The sequence below is a fragment of the Bufo gargarizans genome, chromosome 2 (genome assembly GCF_014858855.1).
Source record: "Bufo gargarizans isolate SCDJY-AF-19 chromosome 2, ASM1485885v1, whole genome shotgun sequence".
NCBI classification, from domain to species: domain Eukaryota; kingdom Metazoa; phylum Chordata; class Amphibia; order Anura; family Bufonidae; genus Bufo; species Bufo gargarizans.
The window spans coordinates 26,786,958-26,812,233 of record NC_058081.1 but is presented as its reverse complement, the minus strand read 5'-3'; the positions used below and the strand labels follow the sequence as shown (position 1 = coordinate 26,812,233).

The 25,276-nt window shown below is 44.7% G+C and overlaps 1 protein-coding gene across 1 annotated transcript in view; it reads left to right on the top strand.

Annotated features, from left to right (window-relative positions):
- Positions 1-7,090: 7,090 nt before the first annotated feature.
- The window catches only part of LOC122929256 (chromaffin granule amine transporter-like), a 138,965-nt gene continuing 120,779 nt past the window's right edge, over positions 7,091-25,276 (top strand). The window contains exon 1 of the mRNA XM_044282770.1: positions 7,091-7,149. The gene's annotated coding sequence lies outside the window, so the exon portion shown is untranslated. The remainder of the gene's footprint in view (positions 7,150-25,276) is intronic.

Sequence of the window (25,276 nt, the reverse complement as noted above, 5' to 3'; positions counted from 1 at the left end):
ATGGCTGGTTATAGTTCTTATCTTGTACTGCAGCTCGTCTCAATTAAAGGGAAACTGATGCAAATCGCAATACCACACAAGCTATGCAGTTTTTAGACTAGCTCATAATCTATCAAAATCCAACACCACCTGTAATATTAAGATCTTATCTAATGCCATTTTACTGGTCATCTTGTGATTCCTAATGTTATTTCCCCCCTGCTCATAATACGGGTTCATTTTTGCATCTGTATTACCTCTAAAGGTCTGGGTATTGCAGCTACAAAAAACATCCTAAAACACACTTATGTTGTGGTGCAAAATCCAAATGTAGACTCCCAAATTACTTGTAAGAATTCAGTTTCATCCATTAGTCCAAAGAACTGGTGATTGTGGTTGGTTCTACTGTATGTAGAACTCACCAGATGCCTGGGTGTTGTAGCCAAAAGTAGGGGTGCACCTAGGCTTTCTGCTGCCTGGGGCGAAAAGGGAAATGGTGCCCCCCACCCTTAGACTCAGTATATAGGACAAGAGAAGTGGTACTGTTCAGTGTAGATAAATACAGAATACAAGCAGATACTGAGGATGACATGCAGAATACAGGACAGAAGTGGTACTGTGCAATGTCCATATATACAGAATAAGAGCAGATACTGAGAATTACACCCAGAATATAGGACAGGAGAAGTGTTACCGTGCAGTGTTCATACATACAAAATAAGAGCAGATACTGAGAATTATACCCATTATACGGAACATGAGAAGTGTTACTGTGCAGTGTGCATATATACAGACTAAGAGCAGAGACTGAGAATTACACCCAGTATACAGGACAGGAAAAGTGGTACTGTGCAGTGTCCATATATACAGACTAAGAGCAGAGACTGAGAATTACACCCAGTATACAGGACAGGAAAAGTGTTACTGTGCAGTGTCCATATATACAGACTAAGAGCAGAGACTGAGAATTACACCCAGTATACAGGACAGGAAAAGTGTTACTGTGCAGTGTCCATATATACAGAATAAGAGCAGATACTGAGAATTACAATATAAAGGACAAAAGAAGTGGTACAGTGCAGTGCCTATATATATATATATATATATATATATATACAGGTCCTTTTCAAAAAATTAGCATATTGTGATAAAGTTCATTATTTTCTGTAATGTACTGATAAACATTAGACTTTCATATATTTTAGATTCATTATACACCAACTGAAGTAGTTCAAGCCTTTTATTGTTTTAATATTGATGATTTTGGCATACAGCTCATGAAAACCCAAAATTCCTATATAAAAAAATTAGCATATCATGAAAGGGTTCTCTAAACGAGCTATTAACCTAATCATTTGAATCAACTAATTAACTCTAAACACCTACAAAAGATTCCTGAGGCTTTTAAAAACTCCCAGCCTGGTTCATTACTCAAAACCGCAATCATGGGTAAGACTGCCGACCTGACTGCTGTCCAGAAGGCCATCATTGACACCCTCAAGCAAGAGGGTAAGACACAGAAAGAAATTTCTGAACGAATAGGCTGTTCCCAGAGTGCTGTATCAAGGCACCTCAGTGGGAAGTCTGTGGGAAGGAAAACGTGTGGCAGAAAACGCTGCACAAGGAGAAGAGGTGACCAGACCCTGAGGAAGATTGTGGAGAAGGACCGATTCCAGACCTTGGGGGACCTGCGGAAGCAGTGGACTGAGTCTGGAGTAGAAACATCCAGAGCCACCGTGTACAGGCGTGTGCAGGAAATGGGCTACAGGTGCCGCATTCCCCAGGTCAAGCCACTTTTGAACCAGAAACAGCGGCAGAAGCGCCTGACCTTGGCTACAGAGAAGCAGCACTGGACTGTTGCATGTCATTCGGAGATCAAGGTGCCAGAATCTGGAGGAAGACTGGGGAAATGCCAAAATGCCTGAAGTCCAGTGTCAAGTACCCACAGTCAGTGATGGTCTGGGGTGCCATGTCAGCTGCTGGTGTTGGTCCACTGTGTTTTATCAAGGGCAGGGTCAATGCAGCTGGCTATCAGGAGATTTTGGAGCACTTCATGCTTCCATCTGCTGAAAAGCTTTATGGAGATGAAGATTTCATTTTTCAGCATGACCTGGCACCTGCTCACAGTGCCAAAACCACTGGTAAATGGTTTACTGACCATGGTATTACTGTGCTCAATTGGCCTGCCAACTCTCCTGACCTGAACCCCATAGAGAATCTGTGGGATATTGGGAAGAGAAAGTTGAGACACAAGACCCAACACTCTGGATGAGCTTAAGGCCGCTATCGAAGCATCCTGGGCCTCCATAACACCTCAGCAGTGCCACAGGCTGATTGCCTCCATGCCACGCCGCATTGAAGCTGTGATTTCTGCAAAAGGATTCCCGACCAAGTATTGAGTGCATAACTGAACATAATTATTTGAAGGTTGACTTTTTTTGTATTAAAAACACTTTTCTTTTATTGGTCGGATGAAATATGCTAATTTTCTGAGATAGGAAATTTGGGTTTTCATGAGCTGTATGCCAAAACCATCAATATTAAAACAATAGAAGGCTTGAACTACTTCAGTTGGTGTGTAATGAATCTAAAATATATGAAAGTCTAATGTTTATGAGTACATTACAGAAAATAATGAACTTTATCACAATATGCTAATTTTTTGAGAAGGACCTGTATATATATATATATATATATATATACACATACACACACACATACACACACACAGTATATATAAAAGTAGTGGTGTTTATTCACCCATGTGGATGGCAACGTTTCAGCTCATACAAGAGCCTTTTTCAAGCAATGAACACAGTGCATAGTGGGGTATATATAGTCCAACCCCTATTACATCATAATCTAATCAATTAACAGCAAAATGTAAAAATAAAGTGCAGACAGTGCATAAAAAAGTCAAAATACATATACAGATGTGTATTACTCATCAGTGATACGGCACAATAGTATTGTGTCACAAATACAGTACAGGATAATCATAAAAATGCAATAATTAATAAGTGGATACAGGTGCACAAAATCTGGGAGGAGGGAAAAGAAATGATGCTGCAGACGGGAAGGGGGGGAGAGCGGTGACATACCCAGTTATTTTCCGTGCCACACATGTCGCCCACCGCCGCGTCCGGCGTTCCGATGGATGCACTGCGCAGGTGCCAGGTCGTCGCATGAGAATACGTCACATGGGATCGCCCAAGCATGCGCAAAAGTGTAGAAGCACTCAATCGGCCATCTTGAAAGAGGGTAAAAACCTTACACTAGAAACGCTGCGCAGTCATCGCATATATTAACGGGAGCATGGCGCAGAACTATAAAATCATTCAGTCAGCCATCTTGCCAAAGGTGAAGCCTCCCCACAATGTGTGTGCGCTGTCTATAAAAAGATAGGACAGCGCAACACGGAATAGATACCGTGTTCTACAATGTCTATCCATAGGGAACAAGGGAGAGGCTGCAACTCGAAAGATACACGCCCACATCCCAAGTGGACATAATGTAATGATGACCGCAGCAGAATGTGTCGCGGACATCATATCAAAATCCACTAGAACCCTAATGGAGACACTCATAATGTATGACACACAGTGAGGGGCATCACATATGGGTCCGTTGAAAACTCGGCTAATGCACCGTTTGTCATCCGCGTCCGTGATCCGTGGTTCCAGTCCTATTATTTTCATGGAACACGGTTTGCGGCCCCATTCAAGTCAATGGGACCTCAAAAAATTGCGGAGGAACACAAGATTATCATCCGCGTCCGTGCATCCGCATCCGTTTTTTTCTGGCAAACCTGACAGACTCTTTTTTACTTTCTTTTATGTCTGGTGGTCCTCCAAAAATAAAGGAAGACACACAGAAACAAAAACGGAAATGGATCACGGAACAACGGAACCCCATTTTGTGATGCAGGGTGACAAGGGGGGCATCAGAGTAAGGAAATGCTCCTTCCTAAGCTCCACTTGTAAGTAGTCTATAAATAAAGAGCAGAAGTGAACGCGATCGCAGACAAAACTGAATGTACTCGCTTGCAAAATCGCACATTTTTTCACTGAACGCATCCGCTACGCATCTGGACCTAATCCACTCACGCTCGTCTGCAAGGGGCCTAAGGGTGTTTTTTTGCAGTTACTTTGAAAGGAATAGGACAGTTGGCTCACTTGGGTTTAACCACGCCTGGTGCTCAGGCTCAAAAGAAACACCCCTAGTTCTGATCTGAGATAAGCTGCAACCCTGAAAGAGAAACACAAGATCAAACAATCTCGAAAACGCGTCTGGGCGATTACCTGTGTGATATAGAATTTCTACAATACATGGCCATGTACTAATACAAGAAAATCCGATTGAGAACTTCTAAAAAAAATCGCTATTGGAAGAACCATCACTCTACTCACGTATGTATCAAGCCTACGCAAGACGAAATCTCGACTAAACCGGAACTGACATTACCAGAGCGGAGAACATCTGATCTGTGGGACGCCACAGCAAGACACTCCCGCATCCTACACACCGGACGAGACACCGTATCGAGGCACACAGTGAGTAGCAATAAGTATCTAAACAGATCGACAGTTCATAAAGATACAAAACCTCCCCCTTTTCAGAGGGATAACAGCCCATATTACGGCTGAGACTGTACAGGACGCACCTGGCAGAACAAGGACATTATAGACTGGATGGACACTTTGAATGCTACATTGGAGATGTATATCCTCTAACGCATCATTCCAGCAACTATCGGCTTGGACACTACAACACACAGAGACACTCTGTAACAACGCTACGGTTTTTGTCGCTGACATTGCTCTAAGTGAGGCTGGGGAAATCACTCTGACTGAGCTAGCTGCGATCTAATCAATCACCCTCACAGGGGAGATACGGATGCAGACAGCCCGATCAAGCGAATTTGATATTTGATATTCCTGCATAGAATTTTTTATTTAATATTTTAACATATATTTTATTGTGATTGTTTGATCTAGACAGACATATGTGTATTTATTAATAATAATAATAATAATAAACTGTAATACTTTTCTCCACGTGAATACAAGTGTTTTGAGTGCCAGCTCCATCTTTTTGCCAATTTTTTTGCAGTTAACCACTACTACCCCGGGCCAGTTTTCACCTTTCTGCCATGGCCATTTTTTTGCAAATCTGACATGTGTCATTTTATGTGGTAATAACTTTGAAACGCTTTTACTTATCCAAGCCATTCTGAGATTGTTTTCTCGTGACACATTGTATTTCACGACAGTCACAAATTTGAGTCAATATATTTCACCTTTATTTATAAACAAAATCCCAAATTTACCTGAAATTTAGAAAAATTCATAATTTTCTAAATGTGAATTTCTCTACTTTTAATACCTAAAAAAATAGTTATCAGTCAACATTCTCCATTTGTCTACTTCATGTCGGTATCATTTAGTAAATGTAATTTAATTTTTTTAGGACGTTAGAAGGCTTAGAATTTTAGAAGCAATTTTTCAAATTATCAAGAACATTTCTAAAAACCATTTTTTAAGCACCGATTTAGTTATAAAGTGATTTTGAGGGGCTTACATAATGGAAACCACTCATAAATGACCCCATTTTAGAAACTAAACCCCTCAAATTATTCAAAACTGATGTTGCAAACTTTGTTAACCCTTGAGGTGTTCCACAACAATTAAAGGAAGGTGAAATTACAAAATTCCTTTTTTTTTTTTTTTTTTTCAGATTTGTAATTTTAATCATTTTTTTCTTTCACAGCAGGGGTTAACCGCCAAATAAACCTTAACATGCATTACTCTGATTCTGCAGCGTACAGATATGCTGTTGGGGCACATGGCAGGGGTCAGAAGGAAAGGAGTGCCATATGGTTTTTGGAGGCAGATTTTGCTAGAATGTTTTTTGAGTGCCATTTTGTATTTGAAGAGACCCTGACATACCTCTACGTCAAAAAGTGAGCGCATTTTGGAAACTACACCCCTACACCCCCTTAAAGAATGTATTAAGGGGTGTATTGAACACTTTGACCCTATAAGCATTTTATGGAATTTAGAAACACTTGGCTGTGCCAATAAAATATTGCTTTAGCCCCAGATTTTTCATTTTCACAAGATGTAACAGAAGAAAATGCACCCCCTAATTTGTTAACCATTTTCTCCTGAATACAGCAACACCCCGTATGTGGTGGGAAATTTCTGTAGGGGCACATGGCAATATCTTGTTTTTCTGCTGCCGTTTTCTGAGAGCCATATTCTTTTTACTTTTTGAATAATTGTCCTATGTAAGGTCTCATTTTTTTTAGGATAAGATGACAGATTGGTACCATATTGAGGTGCATATGACTTTGTTCACTTGGTATTAAATTTTCTGTGAGGCAAGGTGGCCAAAAATGGCTGCTTTGACTCTGCTTTTATTTATTTTTTTACGGTGCTAACCTTTTGGGGGTGTATCATGTGATATTTTTTATAGAGCCAGTTGATATGGATGCAGCAATACCTAATGTTTTTTTCCAATTTTATATACGGTAACTTAAATTATGTGAAAAGGGTGGGGGTTTTTTTTTAACTTGGAACTCTTATTTTGGAGCATGTAAAACTTAAAAAAAAATTTTTTGTCCCATTGTGGATTGTAATGCATTGGCTGTCAGTGTATTACCATTGTAACAGGGGGCTGTGTCTCACAGGCTTCCATAGAAGGCAGCCACAATGAGCTCCGGCCTCATTAAGTATAATAGGGCATGAATGCAGATCAGGCTGCATTCCGGCAAAAATGCTCAGAATTGGCTGGACACAAACCGCTGCATGCTGCGGTTTGTGTCCGGCCAATTCTGGGCATTTTTGCTGGATCTCCATGCCGCATATGTGAAAGTAGCCTTAGAATTTCACATGGCAGGTCCGTTCAGGATTTTTTTTTTTGTGCGGCAGTCCAATTTATGGTTGGGTGGCAAATGTCCCATTACTTCTATAATTTTGTGCTGACTTGCTCGTACTATTTGTTCTGCATTTTTTATGGATTGTTTGTTTTCGTTTGGATCATCCTAGCTGACTTTGCTCTTATTCACTAAAAGTGTGTGTACTTCTTCTTCCTCAATCTAAGACTGATCGGGAAGGTAGAGGTTGGTGGATTTGCTTGGGCCTTGTGTCCCTTTGTCCCGTCTGCCCAGTGAGTCTGTGCAAATTTTATTTGTCCCTTCCTCTCTCTGGTTTTTCTCCTTTTTTTAGTCCATCAGGATAGATCTTCGCTGATGCAATTTCAATTCCTTTCTGCCTTTTCTTTCTGTATTGCTGCGTTGGGTCAGACATTTTTCATCTCATTCCTTTAGGACTGAGGCAGCTATAGAAGCTTTTCGCTTGGGTCTTGATGAAACTGCTATTTAGGCTATAGGCAGATGTTCTTCTAAGTGTTAGTATATATATGTCAGACCTTGTTTGTGTAATATGGACTCGCAGTCAGGGATGCACCACCAATGGGGCCAGGTGAGACGATCGCCTCAGGCAGCACCAGGAAGGGGCAAGAGGGGGGCAGCAGAAGGGTCATGGGCAATGAGCTCTTTAATTGTGGCAAAAGGGTTAGGTTAAAAAATTGGCATGGGGGGGGCGCCGTTTCAGTTTTCGCCTCAGGCAGCAGAAAGGCTAGGTGCACCCCTGCTCTCAGTATCTATTATGTGCACTTGGCGGAGAAGAGGATCACATGGTAATCATATGGATTCAATCTTTCACTATCATCTGAGAAAGTCCGGCTTTGCTTGCTTGGGGTGAGGACTATGACATGGACTGATTTTATCAATCAACTGTTGCTTATGTCTGCGTTTTTTTTCTTGATCCGGACCAGGTACTAGTCCATGTAGGGGGCAATAATTTGGGTAAGTCAGGTACTATGGAGCTGATTTACAAACTGAAGTTCTGTTTGGTCTCTGTCTGCAGTTGGTTTCCAGAGGCATGGATTGTATTTTTTGAGATTGTCTCCAGATTGCTGTGGCTTCTTTCGCCTTCCCCTAGATATATCGAGATTAGAAGGCAGGTGAATCATCTAATAAGCAAGTTCATGCCTGAAACAGCAGCTGCTGTGTGACACTATTCCCCCAGTCCCGGGCGCCATGTTCAGGGGTGATCTGCTGCCAGTGTTTCCTTTGAGCCCTGGCCACAGCATGCTTGCTGCTTGTTTCCTGCAGCATTTCCTTAAGGGCCGGAGTGCGTCACTTCCTGTGTTTTATGGGTTGGATCATGTGACCTCACCAACCAATCCTAGCTCTCCTGCACATATATAAGTGGAATAACCCCACTTCCCAGATGCCTCAGTGTCAAGGTCCTTGTGTCCTGCTAAGGTACCTGATATCCGCTTGTGTTCCTGGACTCTGCTACCTGTTTGATCTCTGCCTGCTTACCTTGACTCTCCTGTTGCCGATCCGGATTGCCTGACCTGTACCGCGTGCCCTGACCTATTGCCTGTCTGACTTCATCTCAGCCTCATCCTTCGGTCCTGCACTGTTGCTCCTGCTAACGACTCAGCCTGCTGACAACACCTGTACCTCTGGTACCTTTCTCGGGTACCTCCTAGTCCGCCTGGACCGGCTGCCTCTTGTGCCTATCCTCCTCAAGAGGTATCAACCTGGTGTTCCCCTTGGAAAAGTTTATCCCCTCCATCAGGGTTACTGTGAAGATCGAGGGGCTCACTTAGACAACACCCTTAGAGGAGGTAGAACACGTGACACAATGGGTTCGCACCCGCTGGTTCGTGACAGTACACTGAGGTCATGGATCCCGCTGGTCACCCCAAGCCTGTCGTTTAGGATTTGTTACATGAAGTGAGGCATCAGAGCGAACGTCAGGATGTCATGATGCAGTTCATGCAAAATGTTGCTGCTTTCCTGGATGCTATCTCTTCTCCAGCTACTGCAAGGTCACCAGTCGCTGCTACTCCTGCAATTCCCACATTAGTGAATCCGGATTTGTGTGCCGCTGGTGTGCAACTCCCTCTCCCATCACGTTATGGTGGAGATCCAAAAGCCTGTCGTGAATTCCTGAACCAGTGCCTGATCCACTTTAAGTTGCATGGGCAGAAGTTTCCCACTGAGAGGTCCAAGGTTGCCTTCATTGTGTCCCTGCTGTCTGATGATGCCCTTGCTTGGGTAAATCCTATTAGGGAACATGGAGGTCCAGAGACCACTAATCTGCAGTCTTTCCTGGCTACCTTCCGGCTGGTCTTTGAAGAGCCTGACCGCATGTCCTCCGCTGCATCAGCCTGCTGCATCTATGACAGGATTTCTCATCTGTGGGTCAGTACGCCATCCAGTTTCGTACCCTGGCTGCTGAACTTGCATGGAATAATGAGGTTCAACTGGCGGTGTTCTGGGAAGGCCTTTCTTTTTTTTCTTTTTTTATTTAATAAACAGCGAAACAAAACCAAATATATAAATATGATAAATGGTGGCTCACCCTACACACCTAGTGGACCTTGGTGCTCTTGTGCCAGGACTGCCCCACAGTCCCTTGGAGGAAACAGATCAGGTAAGTGTATAGGGTGGAACAGGCACTCAATCACCTGAAGCTGCGAAGGAGTATTTATGTAGATAGATGTAATATGGATATAGTGTACACTGAGACAGTATATCGTAGGAAAATATTCATTTATTTATTTAGAACATCAAATTTAAAGGTAGATAAAAATAGCGAATAAAAAGATGTGTGGTGGTCACAAAAAATGGTGATGGAGAATGGTGAAAAAATGGTGATCAGTGAAGAAACAGGGTCCTGGAAAATTAAGATTACTCTTAAAAAGAGTAGTTCATGCAAAAATATATAATAAAATCCTAAAAAGTATTCATGTGAAAATGTTCATGCGAAAATATTAGTTCATACGAAAATGTTAATAGTTCATACGAAAATGTTAATAGTTCAAACGGCTCCCCTCTTCCGGTTGGTATATCCATATTCCTTCGAATATATTTTTATTCATTTTTTATATCCATTATTATTTCATTATTTTTTCAATTTTATTCATTCGAGCGCACTATTTTGCCATAGGAATATTTCTGAAAATATGATCTTTTAATTCCTTTTCGTATGAACTATTAACATTTTCGTATGAACTAATATTTTCGCATTAACATTTTCATATGAATACTTTTTAGGATTGTATTATATATTTTTGCATGAACTACTCTTTTTAAGAGTAATCTTAATTTTTTAAGATAATTAACTTTTTGGTTATGGACTGGAATTGCATTTGGTTCGTGGAGCACAGTATACACAGAAATGATATCTATATAATATATATATATTTTGAACAATGGGCAATTATGTGGGTTTGTTAAAAAAAATTGTTGTACCAATATATGCACTGTCACTTTAAATGTACGAAAAAATGTAGCATTATACAATCAGCACAATCAGATACTATGTGATGAATTTCTCATTTTGTATCATTGTATGTAATGTCACTTTTTATGAATTGGTATTTTTAATGTCATTTTATATCACAATATATGCTGTTGGATCTATTGTGGCAACATAATGGAATATAGACAGATTTGCATTCACTTAAATATGATTTTATTGGGGTGCTAGCAAACACTGTATATCTGCATGGTTGTCTTACTAGTAAGATTGTACCCACTTAGATTTTGTGATGAGAGGGAAGGCTTGGATTTATTATGTCATCATCACAGTATGATCTATGTTTTTTGGCATACTGTGAGGATTATGTTATACTGTAATGCACATATATGTTTATAGGATGAATTTATGGAGAAATAAAATGTATTTTGGATTATTGTAAATTGCGATATAGGAGGATGATTGATAGACATATGATGGGGCCGTGTGATGGTTATTCCCGTATCTAAGATGGCGTTCGTGGTGCGCGCGTCCCTCTGCGCAGCCGCGGGCGTGTGGGCGTGGTCGGGGCTCTGACGTGGGACGCTCTGTGCTCCAGCGAGCGCGGTCGTCCTATGTCATCGCTGCAACCGCGCACTCAGGCACCAGCGGTGCACGGCGGTTTGCACGCCATGTTAAACGAGGCCGGTAACTTTAACTGATACAGGTGAGTGTTTACATCGCACGGCCCAATACTGGTCTGATTGTCATCCATTGGTTCAAATTACAAAATCCCGCCCATCGTCATGACCATATATATCCGGCTGGTTGATCAGTATCATTACCCCTTGAAAAAGCTGACGGCGAAACGCGCGTTGGGGCACAGGCTGACGGTGTTGTGGCAAGATTTTTGGGTCAGTATGCAAAATTGTCTGATATTTTTATATGGCAGTGGGTGTCATAATGTCTGTAGGATCCAGGGTCGGAAGTCTGACTCTGTGACCATACATGTGGACAGGATAATATGTCTTATATGCACTGATCGCACTTTCCCATATATACTGTTGCACTTGCACTTTATATGTATAAATTGCCATACACCCGAAGTCTGAATTGAATTTTAAATGTTCTTATTTTCTGTGAGGCCAGAAATGGTTGTAACTCTGTGAGTACCAATAAAATTAATGATTATTTAAAATGCAATTGACATAGAAAAGAACTACCACTTCCAACCTCGTCATATCTTGGACCATTTATCCTTAGAATTTCTTTGTTTATATAAGACCTTCACATATCTCTTAACTTTATTGACCAATTGCAACCATTCATTAAGTTTTGGAGCATTTTGTGAGATCCAAACTCGAACGATCAAGAGTCTGGCTAGAAACATAAGTCTAATCAAAAGAATCTTTTTATCCTTATGTCAATTTACCCTGGTTAAGTCACTCAATATCTAACATTCAGGTGCAAATTTTTGGGTGATAAAATTCTGAATTGAATTCCAATAGGCTTTAAAATCCGGACATAACCAAAGCATATGTAAGAAATCTGCCCACTGTTCATCACACCATGGGCATTTGATTCTCTTAATCCACATTTATGAAGCCAAATCGGCATGATATACACCCTGTGTAAAATATTAAACTGTACCAAAATTTGATTCACATTATACTAATCTTAAATAAGCATATATATTTTTCCATTCCTGTGACATGACCCCTTGACAGTCAATTCCCCACGCCTATTAGGGTTGAGCGAACACAAACTTTAAGATTTGTGGACCCCGAACCCGAACCCAAACATTTCAGTAAAAGTTTGGGTTCAGTTTTCGGCGCTTTCTTGGCGCTTTTTCAAAGGCTGCAGAGCAGCCAATCAACAAGCGGTTAACTGTCTGACCTTAGAAGCCATCACAGCCAAGCCTACTAATGACATGGCTTTGATTGGCCAGTCCAGCATGTGACCCAGCCTCTACATAACCTGGAGTCACGCAGCACTGCACGTCATTTTGCTGTGCTTAGTGTAGGGAGAGGATGCTGCTGGTGATTTCAGGGAGAGAATAGGAGAGAACCTTTGCTCAAAATCAGAATCTAACTCAGCGATCATCATACATTGTGTTTTGTGGGTGCAGGGCACAATTTTTTAATCCCGCCCTGAGCCCAGTGACCGAAAAAAAATAACTTTAATAAGTCAGTTAGGTGGGCGGTGGGCGGCGGCCATTTTATGCAAGCTCAGTACACCAGCACTGCATCTGAGCTTTTGGGACATTGAAAATCCCAATTTTTGGGGCAATTTATAACATCTGGATTAGTCAGTGTGCAATTTAAGCTAGAAATACACCCATCATTTTCTGGGGTTTTAAAAACACACTTTTTTGCCAAAAAACACTATTTTCAGGCTTGCACCTTCAGCACGTGTGAAATTACAGGCTTATATACTGCTGTTAAATTCAGTTATTAAACAAACACTCGTTAGGGCAAAAAAAAATTCGTTGGCAGCCTTTGATGCAGATGTCATTGTGAGATACACCCTTAATACATTTGGGTTAGATTCAGATATTTGAAATACCGCCATTTGGTGCACAAATATTTAATTCAGACCTACTGTGGGTCAGGCCGTGTGAGATACACCCTTTAAATACAGGAGTTTGATTCAGGCATTTGAAATACAGCCATTTTGGGCAAAGGAATCTTTAATTCAGGCCTACAGTGGGTCAGGCCGTTTGAGATACACCCTTTACATACAGGGGTTTGATTCAGGCATTTGAAAAACAGCCATTTTGGGCAAAGAAATCTTTAATTCAGGCCTACAGTGGGTCACGCCTTGTGAGATACACCCTTTACATACAGGGATTTGAATTAGGCATTTTAAATACCGCCTTTTTGTGCAAAGATATATTTACTTCAGGCCTACACTAATTGAGGGCGTTTGTGATCCCCACTATACATACAGGGGTTTGAATTAGGCATTTGAAATACAGTCATTTGAAATACAGCCTTTTTGTGCAAATAAATCTTTAATTGAGGCCTAGTCTGGTTCAGGCCGTGTGAAATACACCCTTTACAAACTGTCGTTCTTTTTTACTATTAATTAAACACCCATTTAGGGCAAGATCCTAAATTCAAAAAATATGAGGAGAGCGTCAAATAAGGGACGTGGCCCAGGTCGTGGTGCTGCTGGTGGAGCTCCTGTTGCAGGGAGAGGACGTGGTCGATCTGTGCCAGCTATACGCACAAGTAAAACCCCTTCCTCAGGTGCGAGTAGGTGACAAAACCTGCAGCGGTATTTGGTCGGGCCTAATGCTGCTCTACGAATGGTGAGGCCAGAACAAGTACAGGCAGTAGTAGATTGGGTGGGAGACAATGTGAAGGAACTGGATCCACTGTCAGCAACCCAGTCTCCTACTGAAAGACCACAGTTGGCACCTGCAGCTGATGTCCATCAGTCTTTCACCTCACCCCTTACAAATCAGCCAAGCAGTCTGAGCCCCAAGTCATGCAGCAGTCTCTTCTGCTTTTTGATGACTCTGTTAGCAGGGTTTCCCAGGGCCATCCACCTAGCTCTGCCCCAGAAGTGAAAGAGATTGAGTGCACAGATGCCCAACCACTTATTTATCAAGATGAGTACATGGGAGGACCATCGCAGCACGTCTTGGATGATGACGAAACACAGGTGCCAACTGCTTTGGATTTCGAAAGCGTGCAGACCGACAAGGAAGTCGGGGTGAAGAATGGGTGGAAGATGATGTGGAGGACGATGAGGTCCTCGACCCCACATGGAATCAAGGTCATGCGACTCTGCGAGTGACCGATGTAGTTCAGAGGAAGAGGCGGTGGTCGCACAGAGCCACCAGCACAGCAGAAGATGGAGCAGGGTGCAAAAGCGGAGCGGCCGTCCTCTAGACAGTACGCCTCCTACTGCCCACCGCAGCAAGAGACCGAGCACACCAAAGCCAGCTCCAAGGAGTTGCCTGGCGTGGCAGTTCTTCAGACAATATGCTGACGACAAGACACGAGTCGTTAGCACGCTGTGCAATCAGAGCCTGAAGCGAGGCATAAACGTTCTCAACCTGAGCACAACCTGCATGACCAGGCATTTAAGTGCAAAGCACAAGCTGCAATGGAGAAGACACCTCAAAAACCAAGAAAGGTCTCTGGCTTCTCCTGCTTCCTCTTCTGCTGCAGTCGCGGCCTCTTCATCCACCTCTGGAGTGACAGTGCCACCTGGTGTAGTGTCCCACTAGGTAAATGTGGGCACCACACAAGGGTCAATTTGGCCACGTTATTGTCCACCTCCTGTGGAACAGTGGCAGTGTATTTAACAGTCCATTTTATTGTATTTTCATAGGTATTTGTGTGTAATTTCCCTGTTATGTGTGTAGCAGGCCTATTAGGGTGTAGTTCATAATCCTAGACACTAGAGGGAGCTAGGGAAGCCCTAGCATATATATTTAGGCCCAGACAGGGAGGAGTCAGTCTGTGTAGTCAGGAGTCTGTGTAGAGACAGAAGAGAGAGGGTACCTTAGCCAGAGTGAAGCTGAGGTCCTCCTTGTCACGACCATGGTCATGGTCGTGACTCCTGTAACCGCATGCAGTTGCCTGCGGTCTTGGTTTTGTTGTCAATCACAGGTGAGGGCTAAAGTATGTTGCCTCACCTGTGGTTGCCACTGGCAACATTGTTTATGTGGCAGCAAAGCAGCCTGAGCTGGTGCTGGGCAGCTTGCTGCAATGTGCATGCGGTTGCACCTGGCAACCTGCCTTTATATGTGTGCACATTCCCTGTTTGGTGTGCACAGGGTTTGAGTTGTGTGCACTTCACCTTTAAGGTGATGTCTTCCCTTCCCTGGTGTTGGAAGGGTTAAATTACTTCCTGGAGTGTGTGCATGCTGATGATACTACTGAGTCTTCTACAGATAAGTTTTGGTCATTCATTTGTGTTTTCCTATTTGCTGGATCCCAGGTGACCCTGCCTCTCTCCGTATCAAGTGTAGGGAGCCGGTGGTTGTGTCCCCTCAATATTATAGGGTGTTCAGGTGTTATACAGTCGAGGTACGAGGATATGCGATCATCTACCATTGAGATTTTCGCATAGGCTGAGCAGTTAGGGAGAGAGCCAGGTCTGTTGCAGGGCTCTCCCTTTTGTTCCTTAGTTTTGGATCCAGTCAGTCGGATCTTCATTTTGTGTCTTCTAGTTTTCTGTACACCTTCCGTGACATTCCTCCTGACATGCAGTTAGACAGCCCAGGCTTCTAGTTGCCACCAGAAGGCTAGTGGATGCATTCCAGTCTGCCTGAGGATATTGAGCCAGCGTTAGCTCAGAAGATTGTCACCAAGAGAAGAGTTTACCTCTTGAGAAACCTGCAGTTCCCACAAAACAAAGTGCAGAGCAGAGCAAAAGAGTAACCAGCCAACCTGAGGGCTGAAGGGCAGAAGGATTATTTACCTAAAGAAAGGATATATACCTGAGGAAGTTTGCTACCAAGGATAAAGCCAGCATTAGGGCATACGGGCCTTGAGATCAAGACAGCCAGGAGTTCTGAGCAATAGTGCACAGGATTTCTGAGGAAAAGGTGCAGCCTGGTCTGTAAGTGTTTTTACCCTCTGAGTATCTTGCAAAGAACATTGTACCTACCATTGATGTAAAAGCCTGCTTATAATTGCTGCTGCCATGGAACTGAATCCAGACTGTACAAAGTTAACTGTTTCCAGTAAAGGAAGTTTGGTTCACCACAACATTGTGTTCCTCACTTATCACTACTATAAATCGGTGTGCCACCGTTACAGGCACTGGCGTCACAAATCTTAAAGGGACCTTGCCCCCGGCACATTAAACATCTGCAACATCCAGGGCACCTCACCCAACATCAGGCCTGGTCCCTATACACCGAGAGTGCCCCAGAGGTCTCCTGTGCCAGCCTCTCCATCACTGCTGTACGCCTGCCCATATGGGTCTCCCATAAACTGTGAGTAACCAAGAGCAACCCTCGTTTGCCTATTAACCGTGACCTCACCATCGCAATACCCTGCAGGGTGGCGTACTGCACTGGCACCCAACAAACAGAGGATCTGCCAGCAACACCAACACCTTGGTCACCAAGCATCCCCACAATGTCACACGGAAGCGTTAAGCTCTCCATATCCCAAATGCTGGAGAGGAAGAGGAAGTACCCCCCTACCCACCCGCAATCCCTAGCCCTGAATGCCAGTATTTCTAAATTACTTGCCTTTGAAATGCTGTCATTCCGTCTGGTGGAGACGGATAGTTTTAAGGGCCTTATGGCGGTGGCTGTCCCACAGTACGTCGTGCCCTGCCGCCACTACTTTTTAAGGCGAGCCATCCCTTCCCTTCACAACCAAGAAGGGGCCAAAATCAGGTGTGCACTGCGCAATGCCATTTGTGGCAAGGTGCACCTGACTACAGATACGTGGACCAGTAAACACGGTCAGGGCCGTTATATCTCCATAACAGCACACTGGGTAAATGCAGTGGCGGCTGGGCCTGAGGCGGATAGCAGTTTGGCGCATGTCCTTCCACCACCGAGGATTGCAGGGCGCTTCAGTTTGCCTCCTGTTGCTTCCTCCTCCTACTCCGCTTCCTCATCCTCTACCAGCGCCTCATCCGGTCAGGGTAACACCTTCACTACCAACTTCAGCACAGCCAGGGGTAAACGACAGCAGGTAGTTTCAAAACTTATCTGTTTGGGGGACAAACCCCACACCGCGCAGGAGCTGTGGACGGGCATGGAACAACAGACCGATGAGTGGTTTGTGCCAGCCAGCCTCAAGCCAGGCCTGGTGGTGTGCGATAATGGGCGAAATCTCGTAGCAGCTCTGGGACTAGCCGGTTTGACGCACATCCTTTGCCCGACGCATGTGCTGAATTTGGTGGTGCAGAGATTCCTTGAAAATTACCCCGACATGTCAGAGCTGCTGCATAAAGTGCGGGCCGTCTGTGCGCGCTTTCGGCGTTCTCACCCTGCTGCTGCTCGCCTGTCAGCGCTGCAGCGTAACTTTGGCCTTCCCACTCACCGCCTCATATGCAACGTGCCCACCAGGTGGAACTCCACCTTGCACATGCTGGCCAGACTGTGCGAGCAGCAGCAGGCGATAGTGGAGTTTCAGCTGCAGCACGCACGGGTGAGTCGCTCGGCGGAACAGCACCACTTCACCACCAATGACTGGGCCTCCATGCGAGACCTGTTTTCCTTGTTGTGCTGTTTCGAGTACTCCACCAACATGGCCAGTGCCGATAATGCTGTTCTCAGCGTTACTATCCCACTTCTATGCCTCCTTGAAAAAACGCTCCTGGCGATGATGGAAGAGGATGTGGCACAGGAGGAGGAGGAAGAGGGATCATTTCGTAGGGTTTCAGGCCAGTCATTCCCAAGTGGCTCTGAGGGTGGGTTCCTGCACCCACAAACCCAAGGTACACAATTGTCCAGCCAGGGCACAGTTCTGGAAGATGAGGAGTTGGAGGATGAGAAGGAGGAGATGCAGGAGGAGGAACCATGTTCACAGCAAGGTGGCACCCAGACCAGCTCATGGCCATCACTGGTGCGTGGCTGGGGGATACAGAGGACACAGACGATAAACCTCCCACAGAGGACAGCTTTTCGTTGCCTCTGGACAGCCTTGCACACATGAGCGATTATATGCTGCAGTGTCTCCGCAACGACCACAGAGTTGCCCACATTCTAACTTTTGCTGATTACTGGGTGGACACGCTGCTGGATCCCCGTTACAAGGACAACGTACTGTCCTTAATTCCGTCACTGGAGCGTGATCGTAAGATGCGCGAGTACAAGCGCACGCTGGTAGACGGGCTGCTGGTGGCATTCCCACCTGACAGCAGGGGCACAGTGGAAGCACAAGGCAAAGGCAGAGGATGAGGAAGAGGTCGCCAACGCAGCTGAGGTACCGCCAGCACCTCAGAAGGCAGGGTTAGCATGGCCGACACAATGGCGGATCCAGAGCCTGGTCTCGGGAGGGGCACTTCCAGATTGTTTTGTGGGGGCGGACACAAAATAATGTGTTGCTTACAGAAAAGACTGTTTCCAGAGGATAGATCATCAGTTTAAACAAAGTGCAGAACCCCTTTAAGGGTCCATTCACACGTCCGCAATTTTGTTCCTCATTTTGCGGAATGGAATTGCGGACCCATTCATTTCTATGGGGCAGCACAATGTGCTGCCTGGATCCGGAATTGCGGATCCACACTTCCTGGTCTGCAATTCTGATCCCGAAAAAATAGAACATGTCCTATTCTTGTCCGCAATTGCGGACAAGAATAGGCCTTTTTTTTATTAAGTGCCAGAGATGTGCGGTCCGCAAAATGCGGCACGCACATCGCCGATGTCCGTGTATTGCGGATCCACGGATACCTAAAACACACATGGACGTGTGAATGGACCCTTATTCTAACTAACTAGGGAGGTTACATTATCAACCTGTCCTGTGCCATCTCCTCCTGTCCGGGCTGGGGCATGGCATGGTCAGCACTATTTTTCACACACACCCACTGTCCTGAGTGTCCTCTGTCTGAAGGGTAAGGGTACTTTCACACTAGCATTATTCTTTTCCGGCATAGAGTTCCGTCAAAAGGGCTTAATGCTGGAAAAGAACTGATCAGGCATATCCCCATGCATTCTGAATGGATAGAAATCCGTTCAGTTTGCATCAGTATGCCTTCTGTTCCGTCACTGTCAGGCGTTTTGACCGGACATAATACAGAAGCATGCTGCGGTATTATGTCCGGCCAAAAAGACTGCAAGACGGATCCGTCCATCCGCATGACAAGCGGAGAGACAAATCCGTTCTTGCAATGCATTTGTAGACGGATCCGCACCTGGATCCGTCTACAAATGCTGTCAGTTGTCACACTGATCGTCGGATCCGGCAGGCAGCTCCGATGACAGAATTGCCTGCCGGATCACACTAACGCTAGTCACAGTGTGAAAGTAGCCTACCCTAAGGCTTTTAATTTCACTGACGCTGACCCTTTTGAATTATTAAATTTTTTACACACATAATATAATACTCATCACTACTTACTAATACTGCCGGTACTAGTCTGTCTCTGTCTTCTAATCTACTCAAGTAGGACTAGTGAAGTAGTCTCAGTCCCGACTCAAGTGAACAGTACTTAAGTGACTGACTCCTCCTCACAGTCAAGTCACTCACTACTGTACTCATCAATTCATAAACCTAGACTAAACTGGCGGCAGCGGCTGGCCGTTGCCGCAGAGCGTAGCAGGCACGCACGTGACGTCACTCGCCAGCTCCTCCCACTTTATTAATGAAGCAGGAGGAGCGAGGAGGAGCAGGCGCTGCAGCTTGCCTGACTAAGTGAGTAGTGACGTAACGTTAGGGATGGGCTGGGGAACGCTTTGCTTTACAACAGTTAACACTGCAGTGCCGGCGCCGCCCGCAGCCGCTCCGGCTACCAGAGCCAGAGTCAGACCTGCCTGCATCCTGCGCAGCGCAGCTCTACACCAAGCACTACTGAAGTTTAACTCTTATTGTGAGACTGAGACTAGTCCCGATTCCACACCCTGCCTGACCCCACTAAGTACACTTAGTAGACAGAGTAAGACCCGTTGCGGCGGGGGATTCTCGGGGGGGGGGGGGGCAATTGCCCCGTTGCCCCCCCCCCTGGATCCGCCAATGGGCCGACATGTGGAAAAGCTTTGTCAGCATGCCACAACAACCAGCACCACCAGCTGATATGGAACGTCTTAGCAGGAGGCAGCATTTCACCAACATGGTGGAGCAGTATGTGTGCACACGCCTACACGTACTGAATGACGGGTCTGCCCCCTTCAACTTCTGGGTCTCCAAATTGGGCACATGGCCTGAGCTTGCCCTTTACGCCTTGAAGGTGCTGGCCTGCCCTCCAGCCAATGTATTATCTGAACGTGTGTTTAGAACGGCAGGGGGCGTCATCACAGACAAGCGCAGCCGCCTGTCCACAGCCAATGTGGACAAGCTCACATTCATTAAAATGAACCAGGCCTGGATCCCACAAGACTTGTCTGTACCTTGTGCAGAATAGACATTTATACCACCATCAAACATACATTATTGTACTCAAGTCAAGTGCAATGATTCTTTGCTTTCTTTTTTTTTTATTTGTCACAATATTTTGGGGGCTACCTACCCCAATAAAAAAATAAATTAAAAAAAAACATTGTTGGCTACCTCCTCCTCCTCCATTGCTGCCTTCACCTACAACACCACATTCACAGCCTCCTCAACCTCCGACTCTATATCCACCTCCTTCTCTGAGTTGCAGGTAAATAATTTGCCATTTTTAGTTATTTTATTTTAAGTTATTTCCCTATCCACATTTGTTTGCAGAGCAGTTGCCATGCTCTTAAGCACATTTTACTGCCTTTTACATCCCTCTAGCCTTTTCAAGGACTATTTTATAGCCATTTTAATGCAAAAAAGTGCAAATTTTAGTGCCCTAAATTGAAAAAATTCTTATTTTCAATTGTCGGGTGACATTTTACCATTTTTGGCGTATACAAACCCTTGCTGTGCCTTGGTGACAGGGGCCTAAATCTCTCAAAATCCTCTGTTCTATTGCTGGGTGACATGAACCCCCTTTTGCCGTGAATGAACCCCTGCTGTGCCTGGGTGACAGGGGCCTAAATCTCTCAAAATCCTCTGTTCTATTGCTGGGTGACATGAACCCCCTTTTGCCGTGAATGAACCCCTGCTGTGCCTGGGTGGCAGGGGCCTAAATCTCTCAAAATCCTCTGTTCTATTGCGGAGTGACAAGAACCCCCTTTTGCCGTGAATGAACCCCTGCTGTGCCTGGGTGACTGGGGCCTAAATCTCTCAAAATCCTCTGTTCTATTGCTGGGTGACATGATCCCCCTTTTCCCGTGAATGAACCCCTGCAGAGCAGTTGCCATGCTCTTAAGCACATTTTACTGCCTTTTACATCTCTCTAGCCTTTTCAAGGACTATTTTATAGCCATTTTAATGCAAAAAAGTGCAAATTTTAGTGCCCTAAATTGAAAAAATTCTTATTTTCAATTGTCGGGTGACATTTTACCATTTTTGGCGTATACAAACCCTTGCTGTGCCTTGGTGACAGGGGCCTAAATCTCTCAAAATCCTCTGTTCTATTGCTGGGTGACATGAACCCCCTTTTGCCGTGAATGAACCCCTGCTGTGCCTGGGTGGCAGGGGCCTAAATCTCTCAAAATCCTCTGTTCTATTGCTGGGTGACATGAACCCCCTTTTGCCGTGAATGAACCCCTGCTGTGCCTGGGTGGCAGGGGCCTAAATCTCTCAAAATCCTCTGTTCTATTGCGGAGTGACAAGAACCCCCTTTTGCCGTGAATGAACCCCTGCTGTGCCTGGGTGACTGGGGCCTAAATCTCTCAAAATCCTCTGTTCTATTGCTGGGTGACATGATCCCCCTTTTCCCGTGAATGAACCCCTGCTGTGCCTGGGTGACAGGGGCCTAAATCTCTCAAAATCCTCTGTTCTCTGCATTGCTGACAGGGAACTAAATTTAGTGAAAACATCTGTTACTGATCGGAAGATGCGTGACTACAGGCGCACGCTGATGATAGCATTCCCACCTGACAGCGGGGGCACAGTGGAAGCACAAGGCGAAGGGAGAGGAGGAGGAAGAGGTCGCCAATGCAGCTGGGCCACCGCCAGCACCTGAGAAGGCAGGGTTAGCATGGCCCAAATGTGGAAAAGCTTTGTCAGCCTTGGAGGTGCTGACCTGCCCTGCAGCCAGTGTATAGTGTTAACTGTGTGTTTAGCACGGCAGAGAGCATTATCACAGGCCGCAGCCAATGTGGACAAGATTAAGTTTATTAAAATGAACCAGGCATGGATTCCACAGGGCTTGTCCGTACCTTGTGCAGAATAGACATTTATACCAGCCTCAACCATCCATTCTTGTACTCAAGTCAAGTGCACTTATTCTTTGTTTTATTTTGTTATATGTCCCAATATTTTGAGAGATACCCCAATTAAAAAAAAAAAAAATAACACAAATAAGTGTTGGCTACCTATTCCTCCTTCACCGACGCTTCAACCTACACCGCCACGTCAACCTACACCGCCACATCCACCCATTCACCGCCTCCTCAACCTTCTACTCCTAGATCCAGATTGTTATTTTTATTTTTTCTGTATTTTATGTTATTTTAAGTCATGTCTCTATCCACATTTGTTTGCAGAACAGTTGCCATGCTCTTAAGCACATTTTGATGCCTTTTGCAGCCCTCTAGCCCTTTCCAGGACTATTTTAGAGCCATTTTAGTGCCCAAAAGTTCGGGTCCCCATTGACTTCAATGGGGTTCGGGTTCGGGGTCAAGTTCGGGTCTCGAACCCAAACTTTTTTTCAAGTTCGGCCAAACTCGTCAAACCCGAACATCCTAGGTGTCCGCTCAACTCTACTCCTGGATCCTGGCTCACTTGTATTAAAATTAGTATGTTTCTAGTAGGAGTAATTAAGGGATTTGCAGCAATAATTGAGATCCAGACTTGGAATAAAGTTCAAACTTGTCTTTACTATATGCAGCTTTCATCCAAGTGAGATACAGCAATAGTCTTGGGTACCAGCAGGTATTGGCAATATGTGGCAGGGATCTGTCTTCTGCTTCTATCATGTGCCTGGAGCTCTCTGCAGGATAAGTCGTCTGCTTGTGGCTCTGTAATATGGCAGGAATTTATATCTTCTGCACTATCTTCTGCGGTATTGGGGACTGGGGAGGAATTTAGCTTCTCCTGGTCTCTGGACGGTACTCACAGTTGTGCTCACAGGGTATGGTTCTTCCTGGAGTTCTGGAGGTGGCTGCTTGCTTTTTACCAGCTGAGGCTGAAGGCTCAGGCTGGGAATGATGATCTTTTGTCTCAACCGAGACAAGATCCTGGCTTGGATCCCTAGAACTGGGAGCTCCTACACACACAGCCTTCCCCATGCAGGGAGAGCTAGAACTAACTGGATCTAACTGTTTTTTCCTCCCTTGCTGCAGGATGTGGGAAACTCCACTTGCCTTAAGCAGGGGGGGCAGAACAGAACTGGAACGTTCCATTCTGAATGGCCATAACATTAAAACTATTCCTACCAACGATGCCGCCACCTGCTGGTAGACCTGAAACATTACAAAGAAAATATCACATTTAAAATGGTTTCATCTGTTGTGAATGACATGAGTGAAATCACATCAAATGACCTTTTTAATGCTCTTAGCAGAGTGTAGCGGGGTAAAAGCGTTTAGGAACCCAACTCTGGGGTGTTACAAATCCAGCAGGATTTTTTTCCTCTGTTCCCTCAGGAAGCCCCAAAATTCTAACTTTAGATTGTCTCAACCTATCTTCCAGGTCCATGACTTTTTTTGTAAATTATTATAGTCCGTTTTCAAGGTGATGGTTTCAGATTTTCTTTTAATTCATGTTCCAGGGAGCCAACAGATTTTTTCCATGACCGTAACTCTATCTCGTATCTTAGTTATGTTGTCTTTTTATTAAGGACACGTCCGACTGGACAACCCCCAACTGCCGGGCAACCTCCTGTATCCCCTTTCCATTGTTTTTAACCATGAGTAGAATCTCTTCTAAAGTACCTACCATCAGGGCCGGTGCAAAGATTTTTGCCAACACAAGCAAAGCTACATTTTGGCGCCCCCCCCCCCCTCACAGCTCACCTGGCCCTGGTCCCGTCTGCAGCAGCTGGCTTCTCCTCTGTGTGGTCCTGGTATCTTCTCTCTGCTTCAGACAATCGCTGGTTTGAGGACTGTATTTTTCGCCCTCTAAGACACATCTAGGTTTTAGCGGAGGATAATAAGAAAAAATATTTTCCATTACACCTCAGGTCATACCAGCCATCAGCCCCCCATGTCAGCCATCAGCCCCCCATGTCACATTTCTCCCCCTCCATGTCACATTTTTCCGCCCTCCCCCAGAGTGCGCCCTAAGGCAGCCGCTTGGTCTGCCTTATGGTAGCACCGGCCCTGCCTACCATGGAAGTGTCACCTTCTTCCACCCTTTTCCCATCTCCATCCTGAAGATATGCAAACGACAAATGTAGAACAGCACCTGGTTTACCAACACCAGGGGAGGAGTTTGAAGCACTATATAAGATTATGGACATCACTCTTTACCAGGCTTGGTAAAGGCTAGGACATAGCCGAAACGTAGCTGTCTGGTTCTTATTGCACGCATTCTGTAAAGAAATACACTTGAGATGCTGCCGTCATCTTTTGTTTTATGCATCCTCAAGATAGTTATTGGCCACCTCCTCCTCTGGTGTAAGCCCCGCAATATTCTTTTCTGATGTTACATCAGGCTTTTCTTTTTGTCCTGTTCTTATGTTTACATTTGGTGATTTCAGGAATTAATAAATTTTTGAGTAATCTGCAGATTTCTGACTGGTTTTAGAGATGTCTATTGACCGCTCATTTTGCTTAGGGCCCATTTTCTTTTTCTTTTTTTTTCTCTCAATTTTTTTTCCCTTTTCTTCTTTTCCTTCCCTTTCTTTCCTCTCTCTCTCTCTCTCCTTCTCTTCTTTATTTCTTTCTCCTTTTTTCCCTTTTTTTTTTTATTTTCTCTCTCTCGCCTTCCGTCTCCAGTCCTTCCCTTCTCTTGACGTTATTTTAATTCCAAGTTGTTCTTAGTTTTTTTTGTTTTGTTTTTTAAGGGAAACCAGCTTCAGGTCTTGTCTGTTTTTTTTTCCTTTAGTCTATTTTTATTTATTTTTTCGTCCCCCCCCCCCCCTTTATTCCTCCCCTAATTGCCTCTCAGTTCTTTCTACTTTCTCTCTCCTTTCCTGTTCTTATATATATCAAAAATAAAACATCAAGGAAAGGGCAGAAGGACATTAAACATGAGGGGGGGGGGGGATAATCAGCAGTATGGAAAGGTCTCACCAGCATGGAGAAGGCTTCATGGAGAGGAAAGGACCTTGCAATTTTTCTACAACTTCTTTCTTTCCAGGATCGCAAGGGA